Here is an 18584-nt window from a genome sequence, read left to right on the forward strand (position 1 = left end):
ATGACCTTGTTGAATACTCTACTCTACCACTGATTTGCATTCACTCTATTGGCATAAAGTTATTTGCCATTAGTGACAACACTCATCTCATAGTTCAAACCAAGCACTGAAGACACAGTTCAAACCTAGCACTGAAGACACAGTTCAAACTAAGCACTGAAGACATAGTTCAAACCGAGCACTGAAGACACAGTTTAAACCGAGCATCGAAGACACAGTTCTAACTGAGTGAAGAAGCACTTAGTGTTAACCGAGTGAAGTTTCACTTAGTGTTAACCGAGTAAAGATACACTCAGTATTAATCGAGTGAGGAAGCACTCAGTGATGACTGAGTGAAGGACTCAGTGATAACCGAGCTCAAGAGGTTAATGAAGAAGTTAGTTTCTACCGAGTGACACTATATCTACTGAGTCACCAATGGTTACCGAGTTCCAGGCAATGTTGTATGACTAGTATGAACCAAGCCCCTACCTCTACAGAGTGCATGACGATGCCGAGTAACGTAGTGGATGCCGCGTATCAGAAGGTCATCAAGTCTGTCTGAAGAACCCAAGTTTATTTGACTATTTGGCCAACTCAGTTATATTTTTTTTACTTATGTTTGGATGACTTTGCATGAATAATTATTGGAATGGTATATATATGTAATGTATTATATCATTCAATACATAGATATAAGGAAGATATACAAGATATATAATTTTGCACAAAAGAGGGACATAATATATGATATGCGAATTCATCAGCAGTAAAGAATACTCAGAAAGGTCTACAAGAAGCAAAAATGATTTCATCTATCACAGAAGGTGATCTACAATAAAGAATCCAGTCAAGTTGTAAGTTGATCTGTTAGTTCATCCTAACAGGTGAATCATTCTTGTAAATCGTTTAACAAGGTAGACTTAACCGTCTTTATTCAAATCTCCTAACAGAGTGCATACTTGTAAAGTATGTTTGTAAATCCTCTAACAAGGTGGATATAGCAATCCTCTGTGGTCCTAACAGGGAAGATCACCAGAAGTGATCATTGTAAGCCTTAACTAGCCAATTTCATATTGTAGTAACGAAGCTTTGTGGGTATCATCCCCACCCCAGTTTTACTTTCTATTTTGGAAGGTTTATGGGTCACCAAATCTCTGTGCATATATGGTTAATAGTTCTTTTATGCAGCAGGCTAGATGAGTAAATGTTGTATATGGTTATTCTGAATTGACTTAAAAGTTTTATTGTTACTAATTCACCCCTCCCCTCTTAGTAACCTATTATATCTTGAATATTTCCAACACACTCTTCTCAAAACATTACATATCCATTCCTTAACATACTCATTATCATCATCTTGCAAATGATACAATAAATTACATATATACCATTTCAATAATTACAATTGCAAGGTTGGCTAAAACACAAGTAAATAAAATATTACTGAGTCAACCAAATAGTAGAAAATTTAGGCTCTTCAAGCTGACTTGGTGACCTTCTGATACTTAGCATCCACTACATTACTCAGAATCATCATGCACTCGATAGAAGTAGAAGCTCAGTCTATAGTAATCATACAATGTAGCTTGAAACTCGGTAACCAATGGAGGCTCGGTAGATATAGTGTCACTCGGTAAATACTGAATCCTTTGTTTACCTTATTGTCACTCAATAAACACTACACATCCATCACTTGGTAGAAACTAACTTCATATTATAGAAACTGATAACTCAATAGATACTATGAAGCTCAGTGATCACTACTTGTTCAGTGAACACTATAAGCTTGGTATACACTATTGAACTGCACATTCACTTGATAGCTTCAGCAATACTTGGTGAGAACTGCTTAACTACTAAACTTACAAGGTAACCATTGAATGCTCGATATAAATTGTAGACTGAGTGATGTGTTGGTAAGCATTCAAAATTGAATAAGTTTTTAATTAATGAAAAATACAACATAATGCCAACATATACTACACTTGATTGCTATTCTATTGTCAAATATGGTGTTTGTAGATAATGATGAGGCACTTGTTGATGTAGAGGTTGATGAAAATGTTTTTTACAAGGATCAAGATTTGAAACCTAGATTTTTTTATTCACGAGCACAAGGGGCATATGGAACTTATGATGGAGAAGAGGAATAAGATACCATCAATTCATAAAATTAATATGATTTCTGTTATATTTGGTGATGAAATTCTTCGAATCCTTATGCCTCTAGTTCCATCCAAGTTAAGTGCCACTATTGTATCAATGGAATCTTACCATATTTATAGGAGATGATTTCTTTTCTTGTGCCTCTTCTTGATGACAAGTATCCTTTGGAGTGAAGCATCACATGTTGGACTCTTTTTTAGTATTATAAATGGATTGTTCAGGTTACAGGTCAACTAGAAGGAAATGAATAGTTTGTTAAGGTACTTAATAGTCTTCTTAGATGAATTTTAGACAACAACAAGAGAGTTTAGGAGGTTTCTTTCTCTTCCTTTTCTTCCCTTGAAGACGAGGCAACAAGAGAGTTCCACATTTGGAGCTTATTTTACAACACATTTTGTGTGTCTTTGCTAAATATCAAAGACCAAATATTTGTAACATGATTGGTACACTTGAAGATGTTGTGGGCTGAGAGGGGGAATCAACCAAGAACAATATCTTGATATTTTGATACATCCACTAATTTCCAAATGGAAAAAAACACTCAAATTCAAATAGTGATCTTTTTCCTTTGCTTGAATGTTTTGCAAAAATAACATAAGCATTTAGTCTTGGGCTTACTCATTATGTTGAACCTATATTTGTGAGATCTATCAACCTGATATAAACCAAAAAAATTGCAAAGGTTGATCCTATAAAGGAAGGTGATCCACATGATAAGGAGTTTTTTTTTGTCACACTGGACTTTCTCTCCAAGCTTGTTGAAGGCCTTGGATGTGGAATTGAAAGTCTAGTTACAAGGAGTGATTTTAGAAATCTTCTTTTGCAATGTTGTGGAGATGAGGCTACTAATATTTTTCAAAGTACCATTGCACTACTTGGTAACTGTGCAGAAGTTTGTGTACTGCATTTGCAACCAAATTTGGCTAATTTCCTAAATGCTGCCACAAAACTGTAACTAGCAAAAGTGAAGAAAATTGTTTCTATTGTGAATAATGCTTGTTGGAATATTGGGAAATTTTTAGTAAAGCTTCAACATGAGCTATCTCCCATTGCAATGAGTTATATCCTATCTAATTCAAATCCTCTCTAATCTTGAGGAGTTGAATAAATCACTTCTAGAAAATAGTACTATAGCTCTAGATAATTGCCCTTGGATTGTGGAACTCTTACCTTTACCTTATGTAGCTCATTGAAAGTGAAGAGACTATAATTTATTTATCTAGTGTCTATCTTACATGTAGCTTTAATTCTTATACCCTTATTTCAATACTATATTAGAACTATTGACTATGTCATGTTATATTTGCAATCATAGGATGTGGAATTCATCTATGACTTTTTCTTAATATTTGTTTTTGTTAAATTTCTTATTAGATTAGGCTCAACATTTACTCATTTTTTATATTTATCTAGGGATCACTCTTGAATCACATGACAAACCTTTACAATTCTTTTCTTAAACAATTTTTTGTTTGTTTTGAAATTGCGTACATAATAATGGCAGTAGGATTTTTTGATAGAAATAATATGTGATACATTTTCAATAGTAAAAGAACTAAAGCAATTAAATCTTACTTGAATTTTACAATGTAAAAGTTTTTCTAGTCATCGTTGTAGTGGAAGTTCAATAATTCATTTGTATTTAACCAAATAACCGGCTATGTATCCAATGCCAAAGCTAGGACCTTGCAAATACCGAACAAGTTACTAAATGAGTCACATTTTTTATAAATCAATCAAAGGAAAACCATGAATATATTGGCATAAATGATAGGTAAATTGAAAAGGTGAGAGAAATTAGTTCTAGCTACATGCAATAAACTACATGGATCTTGAAGCAATTCAATCCATTCTATATATCCTAAATTGAAAGGGCCATATACAATGTAAACACGAACATTCTATATGAGTAGAAAAATAAGTCCATCTGTATATGTTTGTGTTAATAGTTCATAATTATTTTTTGAGAATTTTGAAAGATATTATTATTAGTTCATAATAGTTCATGAGTTATAGAATGAAATTCTATGATTTGATGTCATGATGAGCTATTCAATAAAGAAATGAATTTAGGATCAAATGCTATGATTCAGTGCCACAATAAGCTATCCAGTAGTCAATTATAAATAGTTAAAAATATGATACAAAATTTTGATAAAAGAAAAAATCACATAATATAATTTAAATATATTCAAACTTAAACATAAACTACAAGAACAAAAATGTACTAAACATCAAAGTTTAGATGACAAATAAGAAGCAAGTAGTTATTTTTTCATGTTGACAACATTTCATTCTTATTTTTGTTTCATCTCATGGAGCATGTAATATGGTTTTTTTCAAAGCTACTTTGGACAAGAACATGAACCTTCTCAAAACAAGCAGATTGTGGATTACCTTGTAAGGGAATGCAAATCAACACCGTAAGCATAAATTTATTTTATCTTAAGGAATTTAGCCACTCTACCAACCTTAAGTAGGAGAGCTCTTGACCATGAGAGCCCTCTGCACAACAATAACATTTGATCTGGCTCTTTTCTATATTGTGATTCATTTATGTGTAACCTCTGAGTAAAATACTTGCTCACATTGGCTTGGAAAAACATAGGGCTCATCCCCAACTAGCTCAAACAACCTTTCATTAATCATTGGAAATCCATTCTCATGCTCAATAATAGTTCTATCAGATCATTTTGATTAAGTCACAATCCATACCATTTGATGATGAAGAGAACTAATTTGAAGGAATTAAAGCCACAGTGAAGTATATCAACCAAAATTCCATAGTATCAATTTTGAAATTTCTCAAGGATGTAAATCATTTCTAGATGAAATATTGGTCACCTGAAAGACTCCACTTATCTCATAATGACAATTTCTCTTCGTGTCATCTAAATCTTTGATGCAAAATTTATAACCATTACATAACATAGACTTGTGGTGTTTCACCTACAATAATGTCAAACATGTATAAATTATTGCATCATGAGTTTAAAAACATATGGTTGATTAAAAAACTTATAAGTACTTGGAGATCTCTTTTTTGGATACAATTGATTAATTGTGTATTGTCTTTGATGTTACACAAATGTTATATCATTATCAATCAATGTTTGTTGAGCTTACCTAGAAAGTGAAGACATTTTTATCTGTCTATTGAGTGTTCCTGAGTTTGCCAACCTAAGAAGACAATATCTATGAAATGTCCCTTTTCTGATTTTTTATGATATTCCCAACCTCTAATCAGATCTTTAAGATCAAACAACTAATATCACAAAGATCCTCCAAATTTCTCAAGAAACCCCAAATCGGGTATGCCAGAAATTGTGCCAAAAGCTTCACAGCTTCACAAATTATTAATAAATCTGAAAGTGGAATTTTTTACAGAAATTTCAGCAGCATAACAGCCTACAAAATGAAATTTCTAGATCCATATAACCTTTACACAACAGTTCTCAAATGTAGGACAAAAACTATGCTCATCGGGCTCCCGAAATTAACACAAAAATGCCCGAAAACACCACACAACACTAATAAACTATCTCAGAAGTTTAATCACGTCCCAATACATATATTCAACTCTATTTTAACAGATTAAATTTTGAAATACAGCAGCAACCAAAACTGATATGAAATGCTCAACTGAAAACACCAAACTCATGCAAAAAACACACCCAAAAACCCACAAATCTACACTGTTCAGCACAAAGGAAAACTCTGTATGAGCATGCACATGGAATGGATTCAAACTCCCATCCTTAGCCTTCCTGGAAACCTACAAAATCCCATTCTTGGGTCTCCCTGGAAACCTGCAAACTCCCGTTCTTGGGTCTCCTTCTCCACAGGTTTGGCAGCCTCTGAAGAATAACAAAGAATGAGCAAAAATCAAGTTCTCCCCTCCGCCCAAAATGCCTCCAAACCCATTAAAAGAGGGCATAACTGTAAGTCACATCCAAGAGAGGTTAATGAAACATATTTTAATAATAATTTTCATTTATTAGTCCAACGGTTTCCAAAGATTAACCCCCTTTTTTTGAAACTTCACTTTCTTGGGCCTGCCTGCCTTAGCAAAGATTATTATTTTTTTAATTATTTGAAAAGGGGACATGACAAGTCCTCCCCTCCCAAACATTGCTTGTCCTCAAGCAATGGTTGAACAATAAACCAATCAATCCACCTGGATCCCAAATGTAGTCATGAACTATACTACTACCAATTAACACAGGCTCCTGCAATATCCTCTGCAATATGACCAAGAGGAATCCATAATCAAACTGACAATTATAGCTCAACCAAACTCCAAAATCACCACTACCACAATCAAAAACCCATGAGGCACAAACTCTTAGAACATCAGAACCCAAGCAAAGTGGACAAATCAAACTACCCACACAGTAAATACCATCAACGCATCCCACTGGCCTATACGGAATGCACAATCCAACTCTGCAACAATGGTGAATGCTCTCGAATGAAACTGTACCAAGTATGGAGAATCCACACATTGTACAACTCCTACAGTCAACACAACTTTGCAAATCATCGGCCACTATCTCATAACCATAACTACCATGCACCCCTGATGGTGAAAAGCCATCACAAGATAAATAGCAAGAATTGGAACCCAAACCAAATCTTCTTGCCATCAACTCCTCAACACAAGGATCAAATGCTAACTGATGTACATACCTTGCAATATAATGTTGATAAAAAAAACCAACCTTAGTCAACAACTCACCATGAACAAGTGATACAACCCACTGTGACTGATCACCAGCTAAGTCAGGAGATGTCATAGCCAAAGGAGTAGAATCAATAACAACACCCGCTGAAGCATCACTCTGAAACTCCTGCTCTAAGTCATGTATTATCAAGCTGTCAACTGTAGAACCTATCGCCATGTCATACCCATCACAACTCTCATCTTGAGGCATCAAATTGTCCCATAACTGATGATAAGCACTAGGAACCAAAGTACATCTCTGTATCATTATCTCATCAACATGGTCATCAAAGGTAAATTGATGAGCATACCTCACAGTGTAATGCCGATAGAATGCACCAATCTCAGTCAATGGCTCAGACTGTAATCGAGATGAAACTAACTGCAATTGATCATTAACCATGTTGGAACTAACTACTACCTCCGAAGATATCACCAAGGGAGTAGTGTTACTAGTAGGAACCATGCCAACTGTCGACTCACCAACATCACACATGATCTTTGATAAATCTCTAGTCTCTATGCCATCAATACTAGAGGCCACCACCATGTTAGGCATACAACAATCTGCTACAACACCCAACTCAACTGAACCTAACTCTAGTGGGAATGAACCTGATATTCCAATGTTAGTATCAAGAATGGATGCATCCCCATCTCCACTGTCTCTGACAATCTCGGCCATGGACATCCTCGGATCACCAAACACCACTGCTTGTGACTATATAGAATCAGGTGAAGACTGTAGTCGCTCTAACTCCATGGTCACCTTAGCCAAATGAAACTGTGACTCCTTGAAAGCCAACTGTGTACTCTCAAGAATCTCAGAAGTCACCACAAGCTGCTTAGTAAGCTCACTCGATTCATCTACCTTTGCCAACAATGCATCATATGATGTACTGCCCCACTTCATAAAATAATCTCTGTCGGCTACCAACTGCATATAATCCTGTCACAGAATCTGGATAGCCTCCCATAAAGAGTGGAACTTTGTCAAGGAAAGATAACTGCCTCCCTGCTCATCACTAGTAGGAGAACCCCATCCATGAACTACTAACAATTGATGAGCAGCATTGAAATGCTGGCAAGTGATAGCAATGTCTTGGTCACTAACTCTCAACTGATTAGACACATGATGGCACTGACTTGAATGTCTCCTACAAACCTCCTCTGATGCACTGTCTAAAGGAGTATCCTCAAAGTTACTAGTCTCTAGAGTATTACCATCCATATCCTGTGAATCAAATCTAAAACTCATATCAACATACGGAGTATCAAAAACATTAGCATTGCTGTCCAACTCCTCTATACCCAAGGAAACTAAGTCTTCAAAATTTCCCACTGCATCCTCTTGGATGTCATCAATGCCAATATTATCCTGGGACTCATCTATACACACTGCCAAATATGAAATATCATCAACACATTCTAGCAAGTATGGTCGATTGGATATATGAACAAAGCCCAACATCGGTGTATAAAAACTAATACCAACATTGGACAAGCTGCTAGCACAAGAAAAGACAACACCGTGCAATCTACTAATCAAATCCATGATAGCACCCAAACAAACACTGCTACCAAAAAGTGTTAAAGATCTCCTATCAACTGAATCCCAAATGCCAATATAACAATCTTGAGTCCATATCTGTAAACTAGAATCAGCTGGTAACTCAAGCAAAATCCTCACTTGAGTAATATGACCAATACCAACTAACTCCACATACCTATCATGATGAGATAATGAAGTCAAAATACTATCTTCACTCACCTTCAGCTAGCGGGATAAATCATGTGAAGTACTACCTGCCTCAACCTCATGTGATGAAGCATCTAACTGTGCTTGGTACTCTTTCTCAACAAAGTCATGAATGCTCAATGTTTGCTCATCTCTACCAGGTATCTCACCATCCTACACAACAACATCCTCATAATCATCATCTGAGCCCACTACACTGTAGTCACTGCCTGTTGTAACTATATCAACCTGAATACTTGTGGCATCACCCTTTGACAACCTGTAAACAATTATCTCAATTTGAGTATCAAGTTGACCATTACTATCAATCTGTGTAATATCCTTTCCCACCACCTCCTGTGGCAGAGTAGAATCTGAGACCTCTACCTGGCTATCAACTAGTTTCTCAAACTCCTCATGCAAGTTCTTGGGAATTGTGTCATCTGTCTTGTGAGAAAATTTTCCAAATAGAAATCCAGTCAACTTATCCACCTTAGCTGGGTCAGATAACATGTCATTCATTATACGGTGGTGCTCAACCAACTGTTTAGACATGTCATGGCTTATTTTCATAAGTTTATCTCGAATGTCTAAATAACCATCCTTTCTACTATTTTGACTCTGGCTATCAATTGTCCAAGATCGTTCCCTCTGAGACTCTGTACTATACCTGTCCATTCTGGATAAAGTAGAGTGTAACCCCAATAGGATATAACTTTTTCAAAGACCAAGAACTAACATGAAAATGATTAGAAGTAGTATGAAACCATAGATTTGGACATGCAACTGATTAGAAGCAATATGCAACCACCAAATTATGACATGCAAGATCTAGGTAGTTGTCAAAACTGACATGCAAGATCTGGGTAGTTGTCAAAACTGACATGCAAACTTCTACAACCACCAAATTCACCAAGAACTAACATGAAAATGATTAGAAGTAGCATGCAACCATAAATTTTGACATGCAGCTGATTAGAAGCAACATGCAATCATAAATTATGACATGCAAGATTTGGGTAGTTCTCAAAACTGAAATGCAAGATCTGGGTAGTTGTCGAAACTGACCTGCAAACTTCTACAAACCCTCAGGCTGGCAAGATCATGGCTCTAATACCACTGAAATGTCCCTTTTCTGATTTTTTATGATATTCCCAACCTCTAATTAGATCTTTAAGATCAAACAACTAATATCACAAAGATCCTCCAAATTTCTCAAGAAACCCCAAATCGGGTATGCCAGAAATTGTGCCAAAAGCTTCACAGCTTCACAAATTATTAATAAATCTGAAAGTGTACATTTTTACAGAAATTTCAGTAGCATAAAAGCTTGCAAAATGACATTTCCAGATCTTTATAACCTTTACACAATAGTTGTCAAATGTAGGACAAAAACTATGCTCATCGGGCTCCCGAAATTAACACAAAAATGCCCGGAAACACCACACAACACTAATAAACTATCTCAAAAGTTTAATCACATCCCAATACATATATTCAGCTCTATTTTAATAGCTTAAATTCTAAAATACAGCAGCAACCAAAATTGATATGAAATGCTCAACTGAAAACACCAAACTCGTGCAAAAAACACACCCAAAAACCCACAAATCTACACTGTTCAGCACAAAGGCAAACTCTGTATGAGCATGCACATGGAATGGCTTCAAATTCTTGTCCTTAGCCTTCCTGGAAACCTACAAACTCCCATTCTTGGGTCTCCCTGGAAACCTGCAAACTCCCGTTCTTGGGTCTCCTTCTCCACAGGTTTGGCAGCCTCTGAAGAATAACAAAGAATGAGCAAAAATCAAGTTCTCCCCTCCGCCCAAAATGCCTCCAAACCCCTTAAAAGAGGGCATAACTGTAACTCACATCCAAGAGAGGTTAATGAAACATATTTTAATAATAATTTTCATTTATTAGTCCAACGGTTTCTAAAGATTAACCCCCTTTTTCCAAAACTTCACTTTCTTGGGCCTGCCTGCCTTAGCAAAGATTTTTTTTTTTTTAATTATTTGAAAAGGGGACATGACAATCTACCAAGTTCACTCAGGCATCAAAGGAAAGTTTGCAGAAGATGAGTGTTAATCGAGTTCACCCAGTTAATAAAGGAAAATTTGGATGGAACTAGTGTTAATCAAACTCACTTATTTACGAAAGAATCTTTGCGAGTTTGTAGTGTTAACCAAGCTTCCATTGGTTAATACAGGAAATTATTTCTAAGTTAGTGTCTATCGAGCTGGTTTAGCTAATGAAGGATTTTCTTATTTTGGCATATTAAGATTAATTGATTTATCTATTGGTTCTAGCCAACTGAGATGATGAATATTAGTTATTCTAAGTATATGGACTGACTTGAAAATATGAATGATATAATTATAAGGTCAAGTTAAGTGTGTAAAAGTGTGAATGCATGGAAGATTTTGAAGATCTGATGATACAGTAAGGAACCAAATCAGAAGGATAAGAAAAATATCCTTGTGGAGTAGAAAAGATATATTTGATCAAGAAGGATCAAGTAAAGCCAAAATTGAGATCTGTAATCAATAATTCAGTTGCATTCAAATCATTTCATCTCATTGTTACTCTCTAACCATTTTAGTAGTGATCTAAATCTCTTAATAGAGTTGGCTTAACAACTATTTGTAAATCCTCTAACAAGGTGGCAGTTTTGTTGAATTGTCTAAAGAACTCTAACAAGGCCACTCCTAATAGGGTGATTAAAGCTTCTAATAGGATCACACTTAATTGTGTGTTTTGTAACCTTTAACAAGGTTGGCTCCTAACATGGCTCACTTTAGAAGAGTGAAAACAATAACTAGTTGCAATTGGTGGTTTTCCCAAATTGGGTTTCCACGTTAAATCCTGGTCTCAAACATGTTCATGTTATTTTCTTTTATGTGTTTCAAACTAAGTTAAAGTAATGGTAATTACAAATAACATTTAAAGATTTGCATAATTAGTATTTATTGAGTTATAGCATTTTATGTTTATTTTTCGAGCATCAACAATATTCAATTTTCAAAGTTTATTTTGTACTGATATCTTAGGAATTTGGGATCTATTTTAGTGGTAACTAATTCACCCTTCCCCTCTCAGTTACTCTTATATTTTCAAAAATTGGTATCAGAGCTTTTGGTGCTTATAGAGAAGGTTTCAAGGACCTAAGCTAAAAATTAGGATGTCTTACAGAAGAGATATTCCCAAGCTAAACAGAGACAATTTTGTAGCATGATAAGGACTTATGAGGTTACATCTAGCTACTTTCAATGATTCAAGGTGAAAATATATTGAGGCAAAATGTAAGACTCTCATTGGAACATTATCAGTTGAAGATATTGTTGAAAACAAGAATCATAACATCATGATGATTGATATTGCATCTACTCTTAGTTATGCTAAATTTGATGAAGTTAAAGATTACAAAACAACTCATAAGGTGTAGACTAAACCAAAAGACATTTATGGAGGAGATGAAAATGTAAGAAGAGCTAAGGCTAAAAGTCTTAGAGGTCATTTTTATGAGATGAATATGAGAATATTGCAAAATATGTGGAAAGAATCAAAGCAAGTGTAAGTGCAATCGAAGCATCTAGAGGAGACATTGAAGAGAAAATAGTTGTAAGAAAGGTACTTAGAACTCTTCTTTCTATTTATGTAATTAGAGTGTCTACTATTCAAGAGATGAGATGTGATCCAAATAATAAAATATCTTTGGATGCTCTAGTTGGAAGATTGACAGCTTTTGAGTTAGATAACTTTGATAACTATATTCCTAGTTCAAAGGTTATTGAGTTTGCATTTGAAGCTAAACTCTTACTCAAGAAAAAGAGTCAGAAATCAAAGTCCAGTCAATCAAGAAGTGAAGAAGAAGAATCAAAAGAATGTTCAGACACTGATCTTGAAGTTGTTGAAACCCTACTTGCAAGAAAGTATTCCAAAGGCAGAGGAAAGTATAAAGGACAAGTTCCTCTGATCTATTTTTCTTGTGAAGAAGTTGGTCACATTGTTTCAAGGTGTCCAACTAGAGAAAGCAAAGATGAAAAGAAAAGCAATAAGCACAAAGGTAAGAAGGATTTCAAGAACTACATGAACTTCAAGGACAAAGGTAAGAAATCTTGTTTTATAGCTAAAGATTCTAATAACAGTGAAGATGAAATGGTATATATTGTTGTAAAAGATGAATCTAACTATGAAGGAGGTAAGATGGAACTTATCTCTCATGTTAGAAAAAATCATACATGGATTATTGATAGTGGTTGTTTACATCATATGACTAGAGATAAAATCAAATTTGAGCACATGGAATACTATGATGGAGATAGTGTGACATTTGGAAACAATGAATAATATAAAAGGAAAAGGATGTATTTCATTGACAAAGGAACTTGTATGTGATAATGCTTATTAGGTTGAAGGATTAAAGAATAATCTCTTGAGTGTGATAGAGTTGAATAAAATTGGATTCAAGGTAGAATTCATGAATGGAAAGGCCAAACTACTGGACGGAAAAGGAAATCCGGTTGGATCTAGCAAGCAAACAAAAGGTAATCTATTTTATCTTGATCTCAGTGAATGTTCATGTTTTATTGCTCAAGTAGAGAAAAGCTAGTTATGACACAAAAGACTGTGCCATGTACACTTTAATAATCTAGTTAAGATAAGAAAACATAGAAGAGTAAGAGGTATTCCTAGTTTGGAGAAACCTGATATGGGTTTATGCAAGAATCGCCAAATTGGTAAGATGGGAAAGACTAGTTTCAAAAGTAAGAACTATTAGTTAGAAGAAGTCTTAGAAATTGTGTGTATAGACTTATATGGACCTATTAGAATAGAGAGTTACAGTGAAGAAAATTTTTTCATTCTTTTTTTTTATGACTATTTTAAAATGATGACTATAATGTATCTAAAAGAAAAATAAGAAGCTTTTCAAAAGTTCAAATGGTATCTGGCAAGAGTATAAAAAGAAACTAGAAAGAGATTGAAATGTTTAAGATCAAACAGAGGTAGTGGATTCATCTCCAATGAATTTGATCATTTCTACGTTGAAAGAGGAATTAAGAGACAAGTATCAGCCCCTGGTACACCTTAGTAGAATGGTATAGCTGAAAGAAGGAACCAATCCATCATGGATTGTGCAAGAACATTGATGATAGAAAAGAATATGGCAATCAAATACTAGAAGGAAGCTATCAACACTATAGTTCATACCTTGAATAGAGTACGGTTGAAAAAATACTCAAACTAAACTCCTTATGAATTATGATATGGATACAAACCTAATGTAATTTACTTGAAAGTATTTGGTAGCAAATGTTATATCTTGAAAGAGTCTAGAAAAGGAAAATTTGATGTAAAAGGTGATGAAGGCATATTACTAGGATACTCGTGTAGAAGCAAAGCATACAAATGTTTGAATTTGTCTACTTATAAAATAATAGAAAGTGCACATGTTAAAATTGATGAGTTTGTAGAAAAGAGTGAAGAAGAAAGCAACAAAGAACCAGAGGATTATAGAACATTTTTTTACTATGAACCTGATACCCTACCAAACCTATCTAAAAGAAAGGAGGCTTTATCTCCAGAGTCCCCAAAATCTCCAATAGTTACCAAGTTGTAGACTATGTATTCCGAGTCATAGTCTAAAGGACCCAAGTCATAGTTAGAAGGTACAAAGCCAGTTCAATTTGAGCTTGATGGACCTGAGTCATAGGCAGTAGGACTCAAGCTTGATATTGAAGTTCATGATGAGAGCAGTAGAACTCATTTCAAATCTAAAGAACCTTTTTTAGCAAGATATGTCAGAAGACATCATGCACCTGATCAGATCATTGGGGACAAATCTAATGGAACAATTACAAGAAACAAGTTAAAAGGTACATGTTTACTTGCTGAATTTGAACCAAGAAATATTAAAAATGCATTAGATAATGAAAGTTCAGTTGAAGCAATGAATGAAGAGATAGAACATATAGAAAATAACAAAACTTGGACTCTTGTTCCTAAACCCAAGGATAAAAATGTAATTGGCACAAAGTGGGTGTTCAGGAATAAGTTGAATGAACATGGAAAAGTTTCCAAAAATAAGGCAAGACTGGTATGTAAAGGCTATTCTGAAGAAGAAGGTATTGATTATGGTGAAACTTTTGCTCCTATTGCAAGATTAGAAGGTGTTAGAGCTTTACTAGCATATGCATCATACAGAGGATTTAAAGTGTATCAAATGGATATTAAATCTACATTTTTTAATGGAATTCTTGATGAGGAAGTCTACATTGAACAACCAAAATGTTTTTTAGATCCTAGCAAATGAGACATGGTTTGCAAGTTACACAAGGCATTATATGGTCTCAAGAAAGCTCCTAGAGCTTGGTATGAAAGACTTCATAATTACTTGATATAGTTTGGCTTTCAAAGAACAAACAATAATAGTAGTTGTATATCAAAGAAGGAAAAAACAAGAAGATTGTATGCATAGAAATATTTGTTGATGATACTTTATTCATAGGAAATGATGAATTATGCAAAGCATTTTTACTAGAAATGAGTAAAGAATTTGAAATGCCCATGTTTGGTGAAATAAAATTCTTTGTTGGGTTGTAGATACAACAACACAAAAATGGTACCTACATTACTCAATCTAAGTATATCAAGGAGATACTAAAGAAGTTTGGAATGGAAGATTCAAGACCAATTGGAACCCCTATGTCTACTGGACATAGGCTTTCCAAGAATAATGAATCCAAAGAAGTAAATCAGACCACATATAGATCAATGATTGGAAAATTTCATTATGTAGTACATACAAGGCTTGATATTGTATATGAGCAATGTTAGTATGCTAATAGAAACCAAATTTAAATAAAGCTTCTACAAACTAAACAAAATTCATAAACTTCAAGATAGACTAAGATGAGCTCTCAATTGAGAATATGAGCCATTAATGGGCTCTCTCAATGAGAAGCTCTCTTGTTGAGTAGCTTTGTCTAAATAGATAGGATGTATGCTCAAGCTTTATGCTTCAAAAAGGGCTTCAAATGGAGTTGGAATTTGGGTGTGAGTGTATGGTTTTGATGTAAAATGGCTTCTCAAAATGGCATTATGACTTTACTTCATGGATTGTGTTATTTTGCAAAGGGGAAGGATCCAATTTATAGGCAAGAGGCTTGAGGGATTGAGGGCTAAGATGCAAGGATGGAAAAAAGCTCATGGAGGGCTCAGATTGCATGAGAGGAGAGCACATAGATTGTGCTTCCTTACAGCCAATTAGGGAGTGACACATGTCATAAGGTGAGAGGATGGAAGGAAGGGGAAGGATGAGTCAAAAAAGGAGGCTCAAGGGATAAAATCTTCATAAACACCCTCATAATGGCTTGTAAGAGCAATAAAAGGGCTTGGAAGAGTCATTTATGGCCTAGTGGACTTCATAAAGTTTTATGGTTGAGATACTTTGAGGGAGATGAGAGCAATTTCGACTTGGGCTTGATTAGGAGGGTTTTAAGCTTGCTTAGGATTGTGCAAATGATTAGAGGATGGATTAGGATAGTTTAGGATTAGCTTAGGGATAGGCAAGTGGATGGCATTTAATGAGGGTGGGTGGAGGAGGAGATATTTGTTAACTTTGGCTTGAGTTAGTAAGTCTTAACCCATGCTTAGGGAATGTGACAAGGTTAGGAGGGGATTAGGATTAGGTTTAAAGACATCTTCTAGAAGAGTCTAGACTTTGGATGAGGATAAAGACTTACTAGAATAGTCTAGAACTTCCTAGGATGAGGATGAAGACTTTCTAGAAGAGTCTAGAACTTCTTAGGATGAGGATAAATTAGATTTTTAGAAAATAAATAAAGTTTTATTTATTTCAAGGGTTTGGGTTGAGGAGATATTTATTAAAACTTTTTTAATAAACATGAGGATTAATATTTAATTTTAATTAAATATTTTGAGTTGGGATTAGGGGTAGGAAATGATGGGATTAGCCTTTAATCAAAATTAAAGAAGGATTAGAAGATTTTGGAAGAGGTTAGTGGTCTTAAGGAAATTGGCCAAGTTTTGGGCAAAAAATAAATTTTTTATTTATTTTGAGTTTTTTGGTCAATTTATTAATTAAATAATTAATAAATAAGGAAATAATGTTTAAATAAGATTTAAACATTTTTGGGAGAGATTCCTTAATTAAATATTTTTAATTAAGATAAAGGGATTTAATGGCATAAAAATAAATAAATTAATTAAATAATTAATTAATTAATAAATGATGATGTCATCAAGAATTTTTCAGAAAATAAAAATACTTTATTTTCTAAAGGTTTTTAGGTGTCTACATTTTTCCCCTCTTTGATGTGATGCCGAAAGTGGCATGGCATCAAAGATAAGAAAATAAGATGCCCAAGGCTAGAGCAGAAGAGGAGAGAATGGACTGCAAGATGCCCCCTCAAGAAGGCAACGGGGAGAGAAAGTGAGGCTCGACGACTTCTTGAAAAGTACAAGAATCCAAGATGATTAAGAAGACTCAGATTGGCAAAGAGAAGGGGCTAAATTAGCTCAAACTCTCACTATGGGAGAATGATAAAGGATAATCAGATGCACAAGAGGAAGCAAGCTTAAGACTTTAGGGAAGGTGGAGGATGAAGGAGCAGAGCGCTATAAAAAGGAATCCAGGATAGGGAGATGGATGAGGGGATTATAAAGCTGATGCAACAGGATTTCAAAGAGTCAAATTGGCGAAAGATAGGTTTCGGAGATCCCTAGGACTAGGATTGTGGATCTCGAAAGATGAGGCTTGGTGGATTGATTTGGATTGGTGGATCCCTAAGACTAGGATTGTGGATCCCTAAAGCTAAAGGTGAGGAGTGATTCAAAGAGATATTGATGCATAAGCTGGGGTAGGAGAGACAGATGTTGGATATGGATGGGGGATAATGGAGATGAAGGGAACCATTGAAGCTTTTTTTAGCAGGGGGATACTTCAAAGAGAAGTACCACCATGTAGTTGAGCACTAGATTTTCTATAGGACTGTTGGTTAATTGCCAAGGTTACCAAGAACATCAAGGCCTTTTCACCAACTATCTAGAGGACTGACGAACTAACTCAAAACAAACACGCAAGGATTGCCCCAGTATCACACATGAATCCTAGAGGAAGCAGTGTGGAAATGACACTGGGTAACCCACAAGCAGAAAAGAAAACAAGCAAAAGACATGATCAAGACCTTACGCTCTGATTGCCCCATTCCCACTATACCATGATATGGAAGATCGTGGCAACCTTGAGGAGGGAACAAGGAGATTGCTTGGAAAAGATATTTCAAGACCCAATAGGGAAGATTTCAAATCAAAAAAAAGTGAAAAGCCAAAGGAGAAACATTTGCCAACGAGATGGGTAGAACTAGGTACTAACGGACCAAGATCAGACATGAGGAAAGCTATATCCTACAAGGATCTATCAGAGAGCACCTAAGCTAGTGCATCTGGATGAGTGATGCGTCTAGCAAGCTGAACTAAGAAGGATAACACTTTGGTGACAGGAGATCTAGCTAAAGGATGCATTGGAATAGCTAACCAAGGGTTGTGCGATGTGTGCAAGATACTGATCAAGGAGGAACTGACACGAAAGCTAGATAGGTACAATGGTACTAAGCTAAAGAGGATGTACAAGCTGACGGACCAAGATATTTATAGGCTAAAGATGACCAAGATAGTTACAAGCAGGCAAAAGCTCAGGATGATAGGATAGCGGGATGGTTCGATGTTGTGCAAGATGCGAAAGCTAAGGGTGGGGTGATAATGAAAGATATGGATTTGACAAGATGCATCCAATGATGATGATGGGGACAATGCTAAGGTTGGTGGTAGCTGAATGGATAGATGGTGCTAGAGTGAATGGATAATGAGAGGATGACATTGGATTTGCATGAGGATAGCCTAGAGCGAGATACTAATGACAAGGGAGTATGGACAAGACAAGATCTCCAAGGA

At 35.3% G+C, this 18584-nt stretch overlaps 1 pseudogene; it reads left to right on the plus strand.

The window, feature by feature from the left end:
- Nucleotides 1-3341, plus strand: part of LOC149548629 (transportin-1-like) — a 40660-nt pseudogene extending 37319 nt beyond the window's left edge.
- Nucleotides 3342-18584: the final 15243 nt, after the last annotated feature.

The sequence above is a fragment of the Cupressus sempervirens genome, chromosome 7 (assembly GCF_028749045.1).
Source record: "Cupressus sempervirens isolate cs-2001-9-10 chromosome 7, ASM2874904v1, whole genome shotgun sequence".
Lineage (NCBI taxonomy): Eukaryota > Viridiplantae > Streptophyta > Pinopsida > Cupressales > Cupressaceae > Cupressus > Cupressus sempervirens.